Source organism: Rhinolophus sinicus, chromosome 1, assembly GCF_057876585.1.
Source record: "Rhinolophus sinicus isolate RSI-liver-muscle chromosome 1, RSI-T2T, whole genome shotgun sequence".
In the NCBI taxonomy this organism is placed as follows: Eukaryota; Metazoa; Chordata; class Mammalia; order Chiroptera; family Rhinolophidae; genus Rhinolophus; species Rhinolophus sinicus.
This window is the reverse complement of record NC_142501.1, coordinates 207,089,109-207,109,008: the sequence shown is the minus strand read 5'-3', so window position 1 is coordinate 207,109,008 and position 19,900 is coordinate 207,089,109. Positions and strand designations below refer to the sequence as shown.

Genomic DNA, 19,900 nt, shown 5'->3' with positions numbered 1-19,900 from the left:
TGCTTTTTCTGTCTGACTTATTTCGCTTAGCATCATACTCTCAAGATCCATCCATGTTGTCACAAATGGTCCTATTTCATCTTTTCTTACTGCCGAATAGTATTCCATTGTGTATATATACCACAACTTCTTTATCCATTCATCTATCAAAGGACATTTTGGTTGTTTCCATGTCTTGGCCACCGTAAACAAAGCTGCAATGAACATTGGAGCACACGTGTCTTTATATATAAATGTTTTCAAATTTTTTGGGTAGATACCCAGGAGAGGGATTGCTGGGTCATATGGCAATTCTATACGTAATTTTTTGAGGAACCTCCACACTGCCTTCCATAATGGCTGCACCAGTCTGATGAATGCCTTGTTTTAATGCTTTAGATGAACCCTTTTCACAAATACTAAGCATTTTAAAAATAAAGGTGTAAAGGATGAGCTCTACCATTACTGAAGTCCTACTATGTGCAAAGGGCTATGCAAAGCATTTTATATACATGATTTTCTTTACTCTTCTAAACCTGAAACCAGATTCAAGTTAGTCAAGAACATTTAGATTTTAGAGGCAGAAACGGAATTTGTGTATAGGTGTATATGGGACTAGACTGATACGTTTCTTTTTTTCTTTTTCTTTTTTTTTATATTTTATTTTATTAAATTTATTGGGGTGACAATTGTTAGTAAAATTACATAGATTTCAGGTGTACAATTCTGTATTACATCATCTATAAATCCATTGTGTGTTCACCACCCAGAGTCAGTTCTCCTTCCATCTTAATCACACTGGCTCACCATAAACCCTATCAGTGTGCAGAGTTAAACAGTTGTTATATGTATCTTTGTCTCCTAGGTCTTCTGGAGCAACGGAAAGGGCTCTTTTAGGGAAGGTGGTAACAACCACTTCTTGAGCTCCTACCACTGTCAGGCATCAGACTTGACAACGGGAAGGAAAAGATAAAACAGGTACAGACCCTGGCTGCAAGGGGTTTATCATTCCTAAGGAAATAGTACTTTACCATTTACAAGTGTTATGGCAAACATATATAAAAAAATATGGCTCATGTTATTGAATTTTGTCATCCCAACCACCTTGTGTGGTAGATGAGAGCAGGTGTTTTCCACCTATTTTGGAGTCCCTATTTCCTCACTTATAAGACAAACTCCCATTTGATACAGTATCTGATAAAGTGCTATTTTAAGCAGCGGATCTTAATCTCAAGCAATGTAATCTCAAGTATACATATGCAAAATTACTATCATAAAGTTAAAAATACAGTGGAAAAACTGTATCTAAAGTACTATGGAAGTTGGAGGAAAGTTAAGGAAAGAAGGAATGGGTGAAGGAACAATATAACATTTTATTGTTGGTCTTCTATACATGAAGCATTTTGTTTATTCCAGTTTTGCAGACAGAAAGAGAAGAAAAAGAAGTAAGACATTTATGCTCAAGATTTCATAGCTGGTGAGTGATACAGCTAAGAATGAAATATAAGCCACTTTAACCCTTAAGCCTGGGTGCATCGCTCCACACAACACAACCAGCCCCAGAGAGGGGCGCCCAGCTAAAAAGGAGGTCATTTCTGGGGCTCAGGGAGTACTGCAGTGTCAGCTCCTAATACAAAGACTAAATTCCTCTTTACTTTCTAAATGCTTGTCCTTCTGCAGATGGGTGGCAGCAGCAGTGAAAACAAGGGATTAGCTTTATATAATTATGAAAGCTTTGGTCTTTTTCTTTTTGGTTCTGCTAATATCATTGATAATTGGATCAGACTTTGTATAGAATAACAAATAAAGAGAACTGTCCTAGCAGTGATGACTTGCTAAATATAAATGTTAATAAAGAAAAAACACTTCCTTTCATTTGGGGAATCAGTGCATGTTACACAACGGCTTTAGTACAAATCAAAGTAGAAGTTTATTTGTAGGTAAAATGGCATGTTCACAAAAGCAAAGCATGGGATTTGTGGTAGTTTCTTCTGCAATTTTCTGGATATTTTTTACTTCCTTCTTTTGGGCATATGGCACAGTAGAGCTTCTAATGCCTTTGAAGTTAGTGGAGCTGTATGAATATTTCTGGCCAGTGGATTGTGAGCAGAGGTGGTAAGGGACAAGCATTTGATTTCTAATGTGAGAACTTCCAGTTCTCTCACTCTATTTGGGATGTTGACTGGTAATGTTTGAATGGTGCTGCTCCATCAGCCCAGGTTTCTGAGTGATTCCAATGGAAAAGTCTCCACCTAACCCCCTGTCCTTACTGACCTTCAGTGGACATGTAGTGTTAGTAAGAAATGCATGTTTGTTATTTTAAATATTGAGCTTTTGGGGTCATTTGTTCTCGGAACCTATTCTTGTCTAGCCTGACTGACAGGAATAGTTGAAGGAAAACAGTACAAATGTCGGTATCCTTCCCCACAACCCACTTTAATATCAGCCTTTCTGGGGAAGTATTTTGAGTGCTTCTTGAACTCAAAATTAGCAATTCCTGCAGAAGAAGAGTATCTCTTCTTTTTCTTAGATAATTTCTCTATCTATTTCTAGTATAATCTAGTTAGAAATAGAGTAATAAATGTGAAGGCATTATTTGTGAATACTTGGTTTTGGATTTTGGATTCTGGGTGGCAATAAACTAGGGAAAAAGGTGGCCAGAGATACCATTTAACACACGGAATCACATGGGCCAAGAGCCACATCAGTCAGTGGAATTACTACATACTCCTGACTTTCAAATATTATTGAGTAACTTTGTTTATTCTGGATTTGGCCATTCTGGGAAGCAAAATAAAGTATCGTGCACTGACCTTAGATTCACATTTTTATATAAAAATAGACTACAAAATGATGGTTTTATGTGATTGAAAACCGTTTGTTCAAAATTGAAAACAAAACTTCATGAAACAAAAAAGACTCCAAAAAGTTCAACATATAAAAAACAACAACAAACACATAAGAAAACATTGCATTCTTATCACACACATGTCAGAAACAAAGAAGAAAAATTGCTTTGTCTTCATCAACTTCTAAGTCTATGCAAGAAAATCAAATATATATCTGTGCATCAACCACTTAGCTGTTAACAGAGGTAATAGCCACCAGGGATTGAAAAGCTAGACTGAGAGCCCTTCTGAGAAATGAAATCCTAGGGTAATGACTAACAGGAGAAGCAATTCTTTAAAAAGAAACCTTGGCAAACTTCAAGATTTGGAAATAACTTTCCTTAGATCTAGGACAGCAATATTCAAGACTGATGGAAAACTGAAAAAAAAAAAAAAAAAAAGAAAGAAAGAAAAATCTGCTAAGGCTACCTGTTCAGTACCATTCATTTGCAGACAGTTTCAGATGAATAATTCCTTGTAATGCACAACAACATATATAAATAGTTGTACACACACACTAATCCTTCCTGACTTGACTTTTTATTTTTATACATATTATCCCTTGTTTTAAATTTCTATTTATTACTTAAAGACATTTATTATATTCATTATTATAAACTTCTTCAATCTAACTTTTTATTTAATAATTTTTGTTTTCTTGTGCAATTCTGTTTTTCTATACATGCACTTAAGACCTTTTTGCATATAAAATACACACAGGCACACTTTTAAAAGGATATGTATATGTATATCCAGCTCCAAATAATTTATAGTAATTTTTCTTTACAGCTTGAATGCTACTGATATCTTTGCATTTTTCCTAATCTTTTACCCTTTCTGCTAAGATGATCTGTAAATAAATGGTTATAAAGATTTTGGTTGTGAATGAGAAACATTAGTAAACCTGGGACATCAATTCCCTTTTCTGGCCACTCTGGGCACCTGAGACCAAAATAGCTTCTGAAGCAGCCTTATCGTGCCTTTTGACTCATGTTGAGTTTTTAGTCTTTGAAAACTCATTTCCTTGCTCATTTGAAACATGGAGATAACAATAGTACCCAATTCATAAACTTGTTTAATTTTAGACACATGGCTAGAAAACAGAAGCGTTCAATAGATGTTGGTTATAGTGATTGTTTTCCTCCTCCTTCTTTCCCTTGTCCTTCTCATCATCATCTGTAATCTTTGCATCAGTAACTCCTTCAGATTACTTACATTCTCTACTAGGGAGAGGAGAGGGAGAAAAAGAGGGAGGGAGGGAGGGAGGGAGGGAGGGAGGGAGGGAGAGAGAGAGAGAGAGAGAGAGAGAGAGAGAGAGAGAGAGAGAGAGAGAGACTCTTTTCAAAGAAGACGTCTCTGTCACTCTCACCTCCCACTTGTGATCTCTCCTCTTAGCTCATTAGGAGATTCTGGGAGAAACTGGTATTTGTTTCCAAGGTTAAGAAATGGCCAGCACCATGGACAGCACCTTTGACCTCAGCACTGCACAGCATTTTGTTATGTTAGAGTCACTTCTCTTGTCCCATTTGTCTTCTCTCTGCTCAATGCTATTTCTCCTCTCACACAAATTCCTTCAAGTTTGCTTCATTTAAACACAAAATGTCTTATATGTTTAATGCCATATATAATCAATTAATTGCACTAGTTTCTTTTTATTGTTTATGTTCTGTAATTTTAAACACTTATTTTGTTGGATCATGACTTGTCAGATTAAAAAATTAGGTATAATTCTTGGTAGAAATACACTAAATAAGTGGGCTTTGAGGAAGGTTATTTAATTCAACCAATAGATGTTATTGCGCTCTTAACTTGTGTTAAATTATAAGGAAAGCAAGAGAGAGGGAGAGAGAGAGAGAGGGAGAGAGAAAAGAATAAGAAGAAGGAGAAGAAGGAGAAGAAGGAGGAGGAGGAGGAGAAAGAAAATAAAGAGAAAGGGAGAGAGCCAAGAAGGGAGGGTGGGAAGGAGAGAGAAATAAAAGATACAGTCTCCACTGACAGCAGGAACCCTTATTCTAAAGAGAAAGCTGACTATGCAGAATTATCTGTCATACCCAAGAGTCTGTGGTTAGTGCTATGTTAGAAAAGCAATGAATTTGCTAAATAAGAATTCTTTACATTTATATATCATTTAAAAACTTATAGGTTATTTCCACATGAAACAATTTTATAATCCTTATAACAGTTCTGTCAGATCCATGTCCTAGATATCATACCCTAGTCGATGAACAAGAGGACACCGACACTCAGTGAGAGCAAATGGCTTGTCTTAGGCCTCAGCTAGCAAACAAGAGATTTGGTCCTCGGGTGTTAGATAGTGTAAGTCTTACTATCATTATTCCCCACTGAATGCCCTCTTTTTATTATGTCTGCCTTCCATGATGTGTTATCCATATTTTAGCTTCAATATTTTTGCTTATTTGTTTATCATCCACAATGTCCCTTTGCCCTCCCCTGACAAGAACTGAAGCATAGTATTGACCTTCATTTGTGAAAATTTGTGTAATAAAACCTGTATAAAAGAAAACAACAACAATAATCAGCCAACCTAACAAAATGTCTGCCTTCCAAGACGACATACTTTAATTAAACAAACTTTTAAGTATTGCCTACAATGTACCAGGAGCTGTAATAATCACAAGAATACTGATTTGCACAAGATAGAACCCCTCATCTTTTAGAGTTCAAATAAATATGAGGGGACATATAATATTATCTAACTATGGGTATAGAAGGAAGCACAGGGCGTGTATCAGGAGAGACACAGCAGGGGCACTAATTCAGTGGAGATGGTGCTGAGCACTTGTATGACACTGAGAAAAACGTTTTGATTTTGTGTCCCAGGGACCTCACTTCTCTCACCCTCGTCCTGGCTCTGGTGGAAGTGATGCCAATTCTGTTGTACTGCCACCTGGTATATAAGTGCATATAAATCAACAGTAGTTTTCAAAGAAAGGTAGCTAATGGGGGTGCTACTTTAGATTAGGGGCAGGCAGAGAAAGCCTCCTTGTGGAAATTATATTTAAGGTCAAGTGTGAAGAATGAGGAAACAGCCATGTGAGTGGAGAGGTAGGAAACAGCCATGTGAGGGGTGGAGGTACCAGCATGTATGCAAGATGGAGGATATAGGAAAGTGGGTATGTTAAGGAGCTAGAAAAACTGGAGAGTAGAAAGGGAGGTGGGAAATAGGGTAAAGGGGTTTCTTTCCACATGACCCCCCTTCCCCCTATAATGATTCCCCCAACCACTGTCCCCGGCCCCCATACTCATTCACCATCCTGACTCAAACATAGAAACACAGATCATGAATCACCCTAGAATGAATAACCTGACATCTTCTACCCTCGGAAAGTTCAGAAGATTCTTCTGCATGGTTTCCTATATCTTGGGTCCAAAACATACCACGTTATAACACTTTTGCATTTTGTTTATAATCATTGATTGATTAATCTCCTTCTTCCACTAGACAGTAGACTTGCTAGTCAATCTTCAGTGTCAATGGAATCCATGCATGTGAGTGCTTAATGAGAGACAGGATAGCTTCTTGGAAAACATGTCGACACACACAGACCTGGTGGACATGGGCTCCCATCTTCTGGCTCTGGTTGTGTCAGGTGGTTGAAGAACCCAGCTGTCTCTTCAGGGGAATGAGAGGTGAACAGTGTTCTCTGTGCTTTCTCTCCCTAATCAAGCAGCATGTGATTTCATGCAAATCCAAGGACGCCACTAAAATGCAACACGTGGGCCCAGAATCATGCGCCCAGAGAGCTCACATTCTTGAGTTTACGCTGGAAGCTGAAGGCAGAGCTGGCAGTGGCATCTCAGCCTCCACACTCCCAGAGTTATCCACGTTCCTCTCTGGCACTTCGCTTCTCGCTAGCATGCTTGACTCAGCTACATTTTAAAATGTGAGATTACAGTCTTGAAGTGTTTTGAAATATTTTTTTTTTTCTAAACATTAACAAGACAGTGAAGTTCCAGGGCACTAGGATTACATTTTAAATTGCATCCTAATTTATTAATATTTACTTATATTTATTTGTTAAGTGCTCTCTAAATACTGGGCATTGAGGTAGCTACACGGACTGCAGTGAAGGGAAGATAAGATAAGGTCATCATTTCCCTACTTCTAAGGAGCTTTGAGTCTGAGGGTTGTGAAGCCTACAAAAAAAAAAAAAAGTAACTTTTATAATATGACACTCACTGTGGTGAGTATTATTCTGTGTGTACTGAGGGCAAAGGTCATGGGGTGAAGTGGGAGCACATCCTAATATAGGGATAAAGGAAAACCTCTCTGAGACGTGGGCCAGATAAGGTAAGAGTGGGGGTCAACTACAAATAACTTTTATGTCTAAAATTATAAGTCTTTGCCAAGACTAATCATTCTTGTTTAGAAGTGTTCTAAAGAAATGGATTTTGCTCGACTTTTTCCCTCTTGGAAGTTCAGAATCAATTAAGACACATACATAGGGGTCAAATAAGGATGAAAATAGCTTTATTGTTGGTTAAGGTCAGTTAGAGAATGTGGCTTTGACCTACAGTCCAATCCATGCTTCATGCCCCTTTCCCCTACGTTTCAGCTTTGGGACCCACGTATAGGAATACTAGGATTTGCAGATCAGATGTTTGCTCATCTGCTGTATAGAAATCATGATCTGCTCACCTCCATGAACCTACCGAGGCTGAAAGTGGGCACAGAGATAAGCCTCCTCATCTGCCTTTAGAAGGTGTCGCTGGCCCCTTAATCACGTGCACCTCCCATGTGGGTGACGAGCTGGAGAAAAGAAAGCCTCTGTTCTCTGGGTTCACTAGGCAAAAAGGGAGCCCCAAAGGGGCTGCACCAGACATTTTTGGTGTTCCATGCCAACCTTGGCAGTAAGACAAATCACTCCTCATCCTATAGAGAGGTCTAAGTGAGAGACAGAAAGAAGGGAGGATGCTTCTACCTGATACTTGCAAGAGGGACCATGCCTCTACTTGTGGCACGGCAGGACCAGTGGGACAGAGAGGTCGTAAGTCGCCCAAACAGATATCATGTGCTCTGGAGATCTTTAGACAGCTTTATTCACTTGAGATAAGGGTCACTCATTGTAATAGCTTCACTCGTTTTCACTGATTCTTTTACCGGATACTCACTCACCTCCTAAAATACATCAGCCCTGTCATAGTCTCAGGGAATACAAAGTTAAATCAGGTGCAGTGAATTCTTTAAATTAAGGAGATCACATGCTATGGGAGAGAACAGACACTGATGTTTATTACAGTAGTGAAAGAAGATCCTGAGGAGGAGTCAACATTGCCTTTTGTTAAAGAATAATCCAGAAGGGATAGAGAACGGGCACACTCCACTCTCACGTCAAAGCTAGTTCAATTTAGTGGGGGGCATACTATGTTATTTGTGGGGTCTGGACTGAGACAACCTGGGTTCCCATTGCAGCTATACGGATCAGCATGGGGAAGGTGCTCACTTCTCTGTTCCCTCATCTTTGAGGAAAAAAGCAATATTAACTCCTTCCATAAGGTTGTTCAGACATCAAACATGGTGTATATGAGTAAGGCGCTTGGCAAAGACTTTATATATAACATGCACTCAGTGCATGTGTGGTTTAAAAAAACAAGTGAATAAAATAGGAGAGAAGCTCAGAGCGAGTTCTATTTACTGTCTTACAATGAGAATTGGCCATTGCAAGCAGGCCCCTGGCCTACGTTTCCCCATATCTGCATTCTTACTATGTGCTGTCCTTTTCCCTGTAGTGACTACTGTGAAAAGGGAGGTTTGATGGACTGGGGTTTAGGGGTAGTAAGGCAGGTGAAAGCTGAGGCTGTGCAATCGTCTTCTGCTGTGAGTTTGGGGGAAGGTTGACTCTCCAGGTCCACAGCCAGCATAGAAATGGAGATCCACGCATCTGCTATTTCTGATCAGTAAAAACGTCATAATTTAGTAAAGATTAAGATGTTACATTGATTTCCCCTGACTTGCTGAGGTTGTAGATTTGATGACAGTAATTTCCTTACTCGTTTTCATTAAATCTTCTTTAAATCAAGAATTTGATAACACTTGTCACTAATTTTATATGATTTCTATCACATAAAATTTATTCACTTCTGTTATTTCTAGTTAGTTGCAAACATACTCTATTTTTGAAAATCTTTCTTTTTTCTTTCCTCCTTTTTCTTCTCTGAGCTCAGTTTTCATCGTTTTGGATTGTATCACAATCTCAATTTGTATTCATTCTAAATGCTTTAAAAGGTTGAAAAGTAAGACACAATGGATTCAACACATACAAAATTTTAATAAATGTTTTCAAAAATGTAAGTTAAAGTAAACGTAAAAAATCAAAAGATAAAGATTTCCCTTATTTTTCAGTTTTGCAAAATACTCAACATAGCTTAAAATTAAAATTACAATTATAATTTTAAAATTATAAAATTATGTCAAAATATAAAAAAATTACAGTTACATTACTTAAACAAAGCTGAAATATTTTACTTCATTATTTGCAAAATCAGTTGAATCTTATTCACTTTTTTAGTGCTACTATTTGGTGTTCTAGCAAGTAATGTCCATCTAGTCACTAATGTAAAAAGTCAGTATCCTGCTTCACACCTGTTATATCTACAAACAAACCTAAAAGATTCAGAGCAAAATGAACTGTCTAGTATAAGAAAATATGCCTGAGCTGCCCTGGGGGACTGACGTGTGAATACCTCACCAACTCATGTCTACCTCTGGAACTATGAGATGGAACATGAACACAAAGCAAGAAACGGATATTGTATGCTACTTCTTCATGCACAAATCTATTGTTTTGTACTCTCTGCAAGGAAAGGTTTCACAAGTTATTTCATTTGTTTTCTGGGCTAAGTTGCTCCTACTGCTCAGATCCCACAGCATCTGTCTCTGACGTTGGCAATAGGACACCTGTAAACATTCGTGGCATTCAAATCCACTTACCTTTCGTTTTGGGGACGCGGGGTAAGAGATGTGGAGAAGTATTTCCCTGGGGCTTGAACACTTATAGGAGTGGAAGTTCAGGGTTAGGGATCATGCCACGTCAGAGCTGAGTGCTGGGTGCCAAGCAGCAGAGGTGACAGTATATTCCTTAATCAATGCACTTTCTAATATGTTTGTCCTATATAGCATCTTCTAAAACATAGGCCCTTGTCGCCTAGCTTTAAGGGCTGTGCTACTCAGGGACGGGTTGGGTAGTGGCGTGGCCACACTCAGGATGAAACTGAAAATGAGCACTTGGGGACAGGAAGTAAGGAAGAAACACTGTGGGAAGCCACCTAGTTTTGAGAAGTGGCCCCAGGGATATTTGACATGGATTTCAAAAAGCCACTGATAGCTCCATGACTCCTCTTAACTGAAGTTTCTGGTTAAAATAGTGTCACAGAAGCTCCCCAACCCCCCCTCCCCCACACACACACACACACACTCTGCAGAATTTACAGCCTTGCCGTGCCTGTGAATGGACAATGCTGCATAAAAGGCAGGAAAACTATACCTTACTCCCTTGTGCTCTGACCGAAGTGGGACACACAAGTCCCTGCCAAAAAGCCCACCTAACACCGATCACTAACATTCCTTTGGAGATTGCTTGAGTCTGCAGTTTCTCAGCATCACCATATTTCAGAGACCTTCCATTTTCAGATTTTCAGGATGATTGAGCAAGTTATTAAGGTAATGCTTGGAATTGCTACACAATGCAGATTACCTGCCTTCTGCCACTGACAACTCTCCAGTCAGATTTTCCAGGCTGCTCCTAGAAAAGAAGCCAGTCTGGCTCTGGACCTTTGAGTCTTTCACTCAGGACTACAGTCCGTTGACCTTCCAGCCAGAAGAGCCACCCCTGCCCCATGTGGTCAGTGGTCAGCCCGAGACGGCACCCTGACCTTGACTTTTTACTCATTCATCACTGAAAAGACATTTATTGGGTTTCCAGCATATTTTTTGGACATGTATCCAGCATATTTTTTGTTGCAAGTAAACAAACCAAACCCCTGCCCTCAAGGAGTTTATGTTCTGTTGGGACAGTGGATAGGGGCAAGTATTGATATTAATCCATAATGTTTCAGGCAATCAGGAACATGTAGCAGGGTCAGGGTGATCGGATGTGCTGGGTGGCATTTGTTATTTAGGTCAAGTTTGCAGGGAAGGTCTTCCTGCGAATGTGGTGTTTAAACAGAAACCTGAATGAAGTTGAGTGACAGGCTGTGAGTATACCTGGGCAGGAACATTCTGGGCAGAGAGAACTGTAGGTAAACAGACGCCGATGTGCTGGGGTGTGTGACATGTCAGAGGAAAGCACAGGAGGCCTGGACGGCAGAGGCAGGGTGAGCAAGGTGATGGCAGTGGGGAGTTAGGTCTGAAAGGTAAGGGTCCAGGTCAAGGTAAGACCTTTGCTTTTGCCCTGAGTGAGATGGTAATCCATTGGAGCGTGACATGATCTATTTATGGAATGTGGTACTCTGGCTGCTGTGTGAAGAGACCCAAGGAGCAGGGCTGGAAGCATAGAGAGCAGATAAGAGGCTGTTCCCACGACAACGCAGACAAGACAACAAACATAGACAGCACTTACCTAGCACTACCGTGGGTTAGGCTCTAAGCATGCTTCACATGTGTGTGAATTGACAAGTACTCACAACGGCTGGATGAGGCAGGCAGTACCTATTCTGCAGATATGGAAACATGGGCATAAAGATATGAATAATCGATCCAAGGCCACACAGGTCATTGGTGAGTTGGACCAGGGCAGTGGCCTTGGTTGGATACAGAATGCATCCTAAAGATTGAGCCAACAGGATGTGCTGATGGAATATTTTCCACATTTTAATAATCATAATTCCCATTTATCAAACACTTAGCCTGGCTTCCAGGCTAAGCTCTTTATGCAAATTACTTCACGCAACTTTCACAAGTACTTTATGAATTAGCTGCTATTGTTCCCCACAGTTTATAATTGTGGAAATCAAGACTTACAGAATTTGAAGGATTTGTTCATGGTCATAGCTGGCATGTGTCTAAGGTCTGACTCCACAGCCTATGAGCTCAGTGACTGGACTTTCCTGCTTTTTCCTTGCATATCCATTCCTATATTTACACAGGAACTTTTCCGTCAGCCTCCAATTTCTGGCTCTATGTTGGTACTTTGAACTTGAGAACACACTTGGTACTAGATGTTACTTTCTGCAAGAAACTTTCTCTGGCCTCTTCCTTCCTCTTTCAGTCCTTAGTCTTTCTTCTATACTGTATCATACCATATCACAAATTGCGTGTTATATACCAACTCTGTTATAGGTTATGGACTTAATTATGTGCCCTCAAATTCGTATGTTGAAGCTGTTATCCCCAATGTGACGGCATTTGGAGGTGGGGCCTTTGGGAGGTGATTAGATTTAGGGAAGGTGGTAAGGGTGGGGCCCCACGATGAGATTAGTGGTCTCATAAGAAGAGACACCAGAGAACTTGCTGTGTCTCCACTATGTGAGAATAGAGTGATAAGGCAGCAAGCTGCAAGCCAGGGAGAAGGCCCTTACTAGAATCTGACCACGCTGGCCTCCTGATCTTGAATTTTCAGCCTCTAGCACTCTGAGAAAATAAATTTGTGTTTAAGCCATCCAGTTTATGTTATTTTGTTGTGGCAGCCAAAACTAAGACAATGTGTATCATATAGTATCACATATAAGACGACTATAGATGATGTACTACATGTTACCTCTATTTTCTGCTAGCCTATTTATTCTGTTCTTGTCTGCCTGCTTCATCGTTTATCTCCAGAAACTTGTATACTTCCTAGCACAGGGTAGGCACACAGTGATATTTGGTGGATGCATAAGAAAATGAATGAATCTAATTCCAGTGATCCAGAAAAACAACCACTGCTCATTAAAGGAGTCCTCTGGCTCTAGTCTGCTTGCTCAGTGTCTGTAGGGAACTTTCCTTTGGGTCCTGTGGAAGATCTGACCAGTCAGCTCCTCAGCCCAACCGTTGCATTCCGTCCATCGGCATTTCCAGAGCTAAATTCTAGGTCTGCACCTGCCTTCCCCAGGGACCACGGGCATCTCGTTTCCCCTCCTCACGCTTTAGCTGCGCGTCAACACTGAATGCAACTCTAGGCCTCAGCATCTGTATCAAATGCAGATTCTAAAGACCATCATCTAAGACAAAATAAAAATTGTGAAGAGAAAGATGAATCAGAAACCCTTTCATACCAGTAATTCTTCCTGGGAACAAAGTAGTCATTCTCCGTGTCCAGAGCTGTGGGTGGTGGGGACAGAAAAGGCTATGATTTCCTCCAGTGGCTGAGCTCCAAGTCTGGGAAACTTGTCAAACCGGGAGCTGTGTTTAGTAATCTCTTTCAACAGGCTGCTGGTACAGAGGCGCTGCAGATCAATTTGCGGTGCTAAAGTGCTTGCCCCTTCCAGAGGGGCAGTGTCCCTGAATATTTAACGAGGCAGGTAATAGTCCTAAATGGGGCTGGAATTGAGTTGGGTGGTTTGGGTCAGCCGCAGCATGCATTATAAAACTGAAAAGAGAGGATGGACAATTTTTATTGATTTGGGGCCAATTTTTTCTTACTTTATTTGCTGCTTTAAATCTATGTACTTTGCTCCCAGCGGCGTCCTGTCTGGATAATAGAAAACATTTTCTGTAAGTGGTTAACTTGACAGGCTTTCATTTGCACCTGGGCTTCCAGGGGGCACTTGTAACTCCTGTGTGCTTACAGTTTTCTATGTATCTAGGATTCATTTGTTCATTCATTCATTCATTCATTCATTCATTCATTCATTCATGCACTTATTCATTCAGTGATCTTTACTTGAGTTCTCACTATGTGCATAGAAGACTTCTTGCTCTTTGCAAAAAAAGATGGGTAAAAGTGCTTCTGCTCGGAAGAAGCTCCGTCTAATAGAATAGGCATGTATGGAAGGACACATTGCCAATATAATGTGTGATGTATTATGATAAGAGATGTGCAGAGTTTTCTGGAAAGAATGGACACAGCTTAGCCTGGCTTGATTGCCTGTCAAAGAAGACATGTCAGCATACATGTCTCTGGTTGCTCTTTATTCCTTTTATCTCAACACTCGATATTCAAGGAAGCAAATCATTGAATATCAGGGGGATTTTGTTTCTCAGAATGAGTTATTAGACTAGGTTTTAACACGTTTCCTGGCATCTATACAAAAATATCTTCTAGGAGTCAAGGTTTTTTCTTGCCTGGAAGGTAATGTTTCCGAGTGGCTAAGAGAGTGTCTTTGGAGTCAGAGAGCTTGGATTGCAATTCTGGATTCATTTCTTACCGGCTCTGTCCCGTAGGAAAACTGTTTCAACTCCATGAGCCTAAAATTCCTATGTGTAAAATGGTGTTTGTAGCAGCAACACCTTCTTAAGGTTCCTGGGAAACTGCATTTAATTAATACAATTTTTGTGGGAAAACATTAGAAGCTCCCTGAAAACCTACTGCATTTTCAAGAAGAGACCATTGCTATATACACAATATATTAGCCCAAATATGGAATTAGGTCAGTGGTTCTCAACCATGGGAGATTTTGCTCCGGAGGAGACATTTAGCAACAAGAGGAAACATTTTTGGTTTTCACAGTTCAGGGAATGGGGCCCTCGTGATCTAGTGAGTAGAAGCCAATGACGCTGACACATGTCCTACAATACACAGGACAGCTTCCACAACAAAGAGTCATTTGGCCCAAACTGTTAACAGCACCGAGGTTGAGAATCCCTGGATTAATTAATGAAAGGCATCTTGTTTAGGATGACAGGAGACATTTAGCTACCTTGCCTCAATGCATAGCTGATAAAAGTTATTCATTTATTCAGTACTTATTTATTTAATAAAGATGGAGCATAGCCACCTGACCCTTCTCTGGGTTCTCAGGACACTGATCCTGCAGCCTGTGAAATGGTCACTTGCGGGACACCTGAGATTAGGAGGGAGGTTGAACATTTTTGAATTATTTCAAGGAAAAAATGAAAACCTAGCCTGGAGTCAAACGGATTCCATGAAAGATTGGGAGAACTGTGAGGATGTGACGAAAGGAAAGTTTGGATCAGAGAGTCCAATGGTCATTGTGATGTGGGAGGGCCTATGTGAAGCTTCTAGGACTTGACTCCACCTCTAGTTCAACCAGCCCTCGACTCAGCTGCTCCTATGTAGCCTACATCCAGCCATAATGAAATCGCCCCCGAGTTCTCCTAAGTACTGTGGGCTTTGCACATGCGGCTCTTCCTACTCGCCAGGCTTTCCGTCACCCTTGTCCACCGAGTCAGACTGAAACATTTTTTAAGCTGTCACTGCTGTACTATCTTCTCTGACTCCTCAGAAGAGAAGATTCATAACTTCACCTTCCCTCTCTTATACCCCAAATAGCCATCCAGCATGTTCCTTAGCCTGTACTGTGCAGTCTGACCTGCCTGCTGTTGCTTACTAGCTGTGAGCCACTTAAAAGCAGGACCCTGGTCCTCTGCCATCTTTGTTCTCAGGTGCCTGATACAGTTCTGGCATGAACTGGATGCTCTGTGCCTATTGGTTGGATACATTAAAGCTGTTGAAACCACTTCTGCTTCTAAAATGTTGTGTTTTGTAAGCTAACAAGAACCTTGCTGGTATGGAAGACCCGATAAAAAAGGAATGAACTAAAATGGATGCAGCTTTATATTTACGTATCCACTCATGCAATGGATATCATTTTCCTCATCAGTTGGATGACCTCTAAGGTTCCTGTGGTGGCTGTTAGGGTCACGTTGTTTAACGAAATAGTTGAATGCTACACTCACATAAAAATGGTCATTCATTTATTCATTTGCTTATTTATTCATTCCTCAGATATTTATGGAGTCCTGTTCTGCAGGCACGGTGCCAGTGATGGGGATATTATGGTATGTTGAACGGATCTGGTACTTGCCTTCAGACAGCGCAGAGTTTCCTGGAGCAAAAGACTGATACCCATGCATGAGTGATTTGATTCTGTAATAAATGCAATGGAAGCACAAGACCAAGAGCTGTGATGTGATGGCTTTGGGATGTATCAGCTTGGCTGGGATGTACTACGGTCCTCAGCATTCCCCTTCTGTTCTATGATCCCAGTCAGGTTGGGCTGTACAGAATATTCTCCCAGAAGAATTAGAGGGTGGGAAGTGGGTCAGCAGCCATTTGCTGGCATCACATACTTTTTCCCAGTTATTCAAACACTAGTCTTAGAGTTTCTGTGAAGGGATTTTATCAAAATGATACAAAGTTTCAAATTAGTTGATTTTTTTTTTTTTTTGTTAATCAAAAGAAAGAGTATTCTGGGTGAGTAGGACTTAATCATATGGAAGCACTTTAAAAAGAGATGGGGGCCTTCTTGACAATCAGATGCTCTAAGCATCGCGTGGGCCTGCAATTGCTTTCCTGTGCCTCAGGATATTTCCTTCCCAACTCCCTGCCCAGGCTGGCTTTGCCAGTCCCTACACTATTGTAAACCAATTCCCTGTGTGCATGTAAATATCTATGAGTATATATACATTTATAGCATGTACAACACATGTATGTATATATACATGTGTGTGTGTGTGTACACACCATATGTATCTGTTTCTGGTCCTCTGGTTGAAGCCTGCCTATTACCTATCAACATGCAATGTAGTTCTGTGGTTCAGAGAAGGCTTCCTGGAGTAAGTGCGTGGAACTGTGAAGGGTGAGTAGGAATAGGAATGAGTTAGAAAGGAACAGTGTGTGTGATTTGTGGCCAGACTGTCTGTGTGTGGAGATGGAATGGGAGGAGGGGAGATTAGAGATTTTGGCAGGGGCGAAGGAAGGAGATCCATATAGACAGAGCCAAAAATCATAGTGGTTTCTTTGTTTGTTTTGGTTAGGCTGAACATGGAATTAAGAAAGACAGAAAATAGTTCCAGCAACGATACAACATGTGCCACAGAGAACTGAGCAGCACTATTCAGAATACAACTGAGTTTTTAATAGCCTAATATATATTTAATATATAATTTAGTTCCTCGTCTCTGCTGATATTTCTTCCTACTATGCTAATCATTAGCTTCTCCACAACTCAAGACATCTATTGTTGCCTTTTTTAGGTATGCATATTTCTCTGAAACGTCCTGTTTTCACTATAGAGATTAACAAGTGATGTTATGTCTGGTCTATGTATCTACATATCTACTGGGTTTAGGACTATTTATTTAGCACTATTTTAGATAAGAGCCTTCGTTCAGTGATATCCCTTGCAGTGTACAATAGTCAGACAAATGGTCTTGCTGAAAGTATTAGGAGATGCACAAAGTTTACCTGAAGACTATTGTTGGAGCAGATTGGTCAATGGCATGACCAGGTCTCTCTTTGCTCAATATAAATTCATGCCATTATCTGGGGTCATCCCTGTTAAATCATAAATGTTTAATCAAGACTTGCCTCTATCCAGACTTTTAGATTATAATTTACATGCAAACAAAAACATAGTCTTGGTACTGCAATGTCAACAACTATTCTGGGTTTATTTTTGTTAGGATAATATTTAGCAGAAATAAAGTATTAGAAACTAAACTGTGGTTGTTCTGGGTATTTATATGCAGAAACCCAAAACATTAATTGGAAACAAACACACATGCATCCCTATGTTCATTGCAGCATTATTTACAATATAGCTAAGATGTGCAAACAACCTAAGTGTCCATCGACAGGCAAATAGATAACAAAGAGGTGGTACATGTATACAATGGAATACTACTCAGCAGTAAAAAAGAGTAAAGTCTTGCCATTTGCAACAACATGGATGGACACAGAGGGTATGGTGCTAAGTGAAATAAGTCAGACAGAGAAAGACAAATACCATATGATTTCACTTATATGTGGAATCTAAAATACAAAATAAATGCACAAACTCATAGATACAGAGAACAAACTGATGGTTACCAGAGGAGAGAGGTTTGGGGGGGAAGAGTGAAAAAGAAGAAAGGATTAAGATACACAGATTATCAGTTATAAAAACAGTCATGGAATATAAAGTACAGCATGGGGCATAGAGTCAATAACATTGTGATATTACGTATGGTGTCAGATGCGTACTGGACTTACTCGGGTGATCACGTCATAAGTTATATAAATGTGTAATCACTACGCTGTACACTTGAAGCTGATACAATATTGTATGCCAAATGTAATTGACAAAAAAAAGTAAACTGAGTAGATGGGCGACCTATATGCCTTTATTGATTCAGTTGAATATTAGGATGGACTCAGAGTGATTCTACGTAACTGTCAATAATGAAATCCTGAGTCCTTTACACTGGAACTTATGAAGACCCATTATGAAGGCTTTTGTTGAAAAGTATGTACTCTGGAAAGAAAATGTTATAATTATTGCTATGTGCTTAGTTAATAAGCAACATGTAATCATAAGTATTAACCAACAGAAGCATCTAGTTCTTTATTAAAACCTGCTAAAAACCCTTCACCAAAGCTTTTTCTTTGTGTTGTCATGTTCTACTGCTCTCTACTTGGGAGGAGGGTAAAGCGTTCAATTTTGTTCTGTGTATTTTTTGTATTAGGATATTGAATCCTTACAATTTTTGTTCAGCATACTCTAATTGTTCTACTGTTGAAATGTTCTCTCCAACTACTCGTTTCCCAATTGGTCTCAATAAATATGGTCCACCTATTTTACTGAGTTTTCTGAAAATTGTGCCTCTCCTTGTGTATTCAATGCTCTGGCTCTGTGGTCTCTCCCTGTGATGGGATGGAAGTCTTAAGCCCTTTTCAGAAAGAGTTATATCCTCATCACGGTCCATGCCAGTGTCTGGGTGTCGTTATCCTTCCTGTGGAATATCACTAAATATCTTCTCAGGCAGTAGAAAATCTGGAGTTTTGTTTATTTTGTTTACTATATAGTGTACTGAAGAGTATGATTCCCATTTGACAGCTGCGTCAATTGCGGCTCACTGATAAAACTTGCCTGAGTTCACATGACGAAAAGGTGTAAGTATTTGGACTGGAACCTAGGACTGTCTGACACTAAACTCTTTGCTCTTTATCACTGTTATCTACAGTCCCCCTGCCTTTGGTCTCTCCTAAATCTGAGTGTCCTGTGACTGTGTAACACCTGCACAAAGCTGAGGCACCATGGTTCTTCTTTAAAAAAATTAAAATTTCATAACAGCGTGAAAAGTATCCAGAGGCACCTGAAAGTTCTTCCATTTGTCTTCCTGCCTCACCTCTTTTGTGTATTTATGACACTTTTTAGTTGAACCTTGCAAATAGTGATACTGATCAATTTTAGAAAGGCAATGGCTTGGCCCGCTAAGCACAGAAATGCATCTTAACATGTTTTTACAATTTGAAAGTCTCTGTGTTCCCTGGAAACAGTGGATAAAAAGAAAATGCACACACTCAGATCTGTGTAATTCCAATGTGAGTTATCTGAGGGCCGTTCAGCGACCTTCAATTGTTTCCTTTGCCTCATCTTGTCAATATTTGATACTTGTAGAAGGTGAGGGTGGGGAGAGAGACAACCTTATTTGCAAGATTGCTGGCACACACCTTTGTAATTACTAATGATGAAAGTGAAATCTAATGTTAGTGAAGCAATGAAAGCTCGGTGTCAATGTAACTGCTGATTCAGTGGATGGCAAAAAAGAAAGGGTATTGGTTATGTTAAAGATCATTAAAATGTACCTATTTAGAGTCTTTGAAGCTGGAATTAAAAGCCAAACAAAACCAAACAATAAAACAGACTTAGAACTACTGAGCCAGGTTCCAGAAGCCTCAGTCTTTCTAGCACTGCTAATAGCATTGGCATTTGAAGGTAGCCATCAAATGTCAAGTCATGGTTCCCAAGATTTGGCTCCACGTGTTGTCACATAGATTTGATAGGAAACACTCCTGGGAACTGTAAGCAGTGACCATGAGAGTGTAACAGAGAAAACAAAATTATCCTTAGACTTGAAGAAGTGAAGTAACTTGCCTACCATTTTGGCTGTATGAACATGGGAAAATCATTTGGCCTCTGTAAGCCTTGCT

General features: G+C 39.9%; 1 long non-coding RNA gene across 1 annotated transcript in view; it reads left to right on the top strand.

Moving 5' to 3' along the window:
* The first annotated feature begins 860 nt into the window (after positions 1-860).
* LOC141569205 (uncharacterized) overlaps positions 861-19,900 on the top strand; it is a 50,416-nt gene continuing 31,376 nt past the window's right edge. The window contains exons 1-2 of the long non-coding RNA XR_016019174.1: positions 861-957; positions 1,396-1,456. This is a non-coding gene — a long non-coding RNA (uncharacterized LOC141569205). The remainder of the gene's footprint in view (positions 958-1,395; positions 1,457-19,900) is intronic.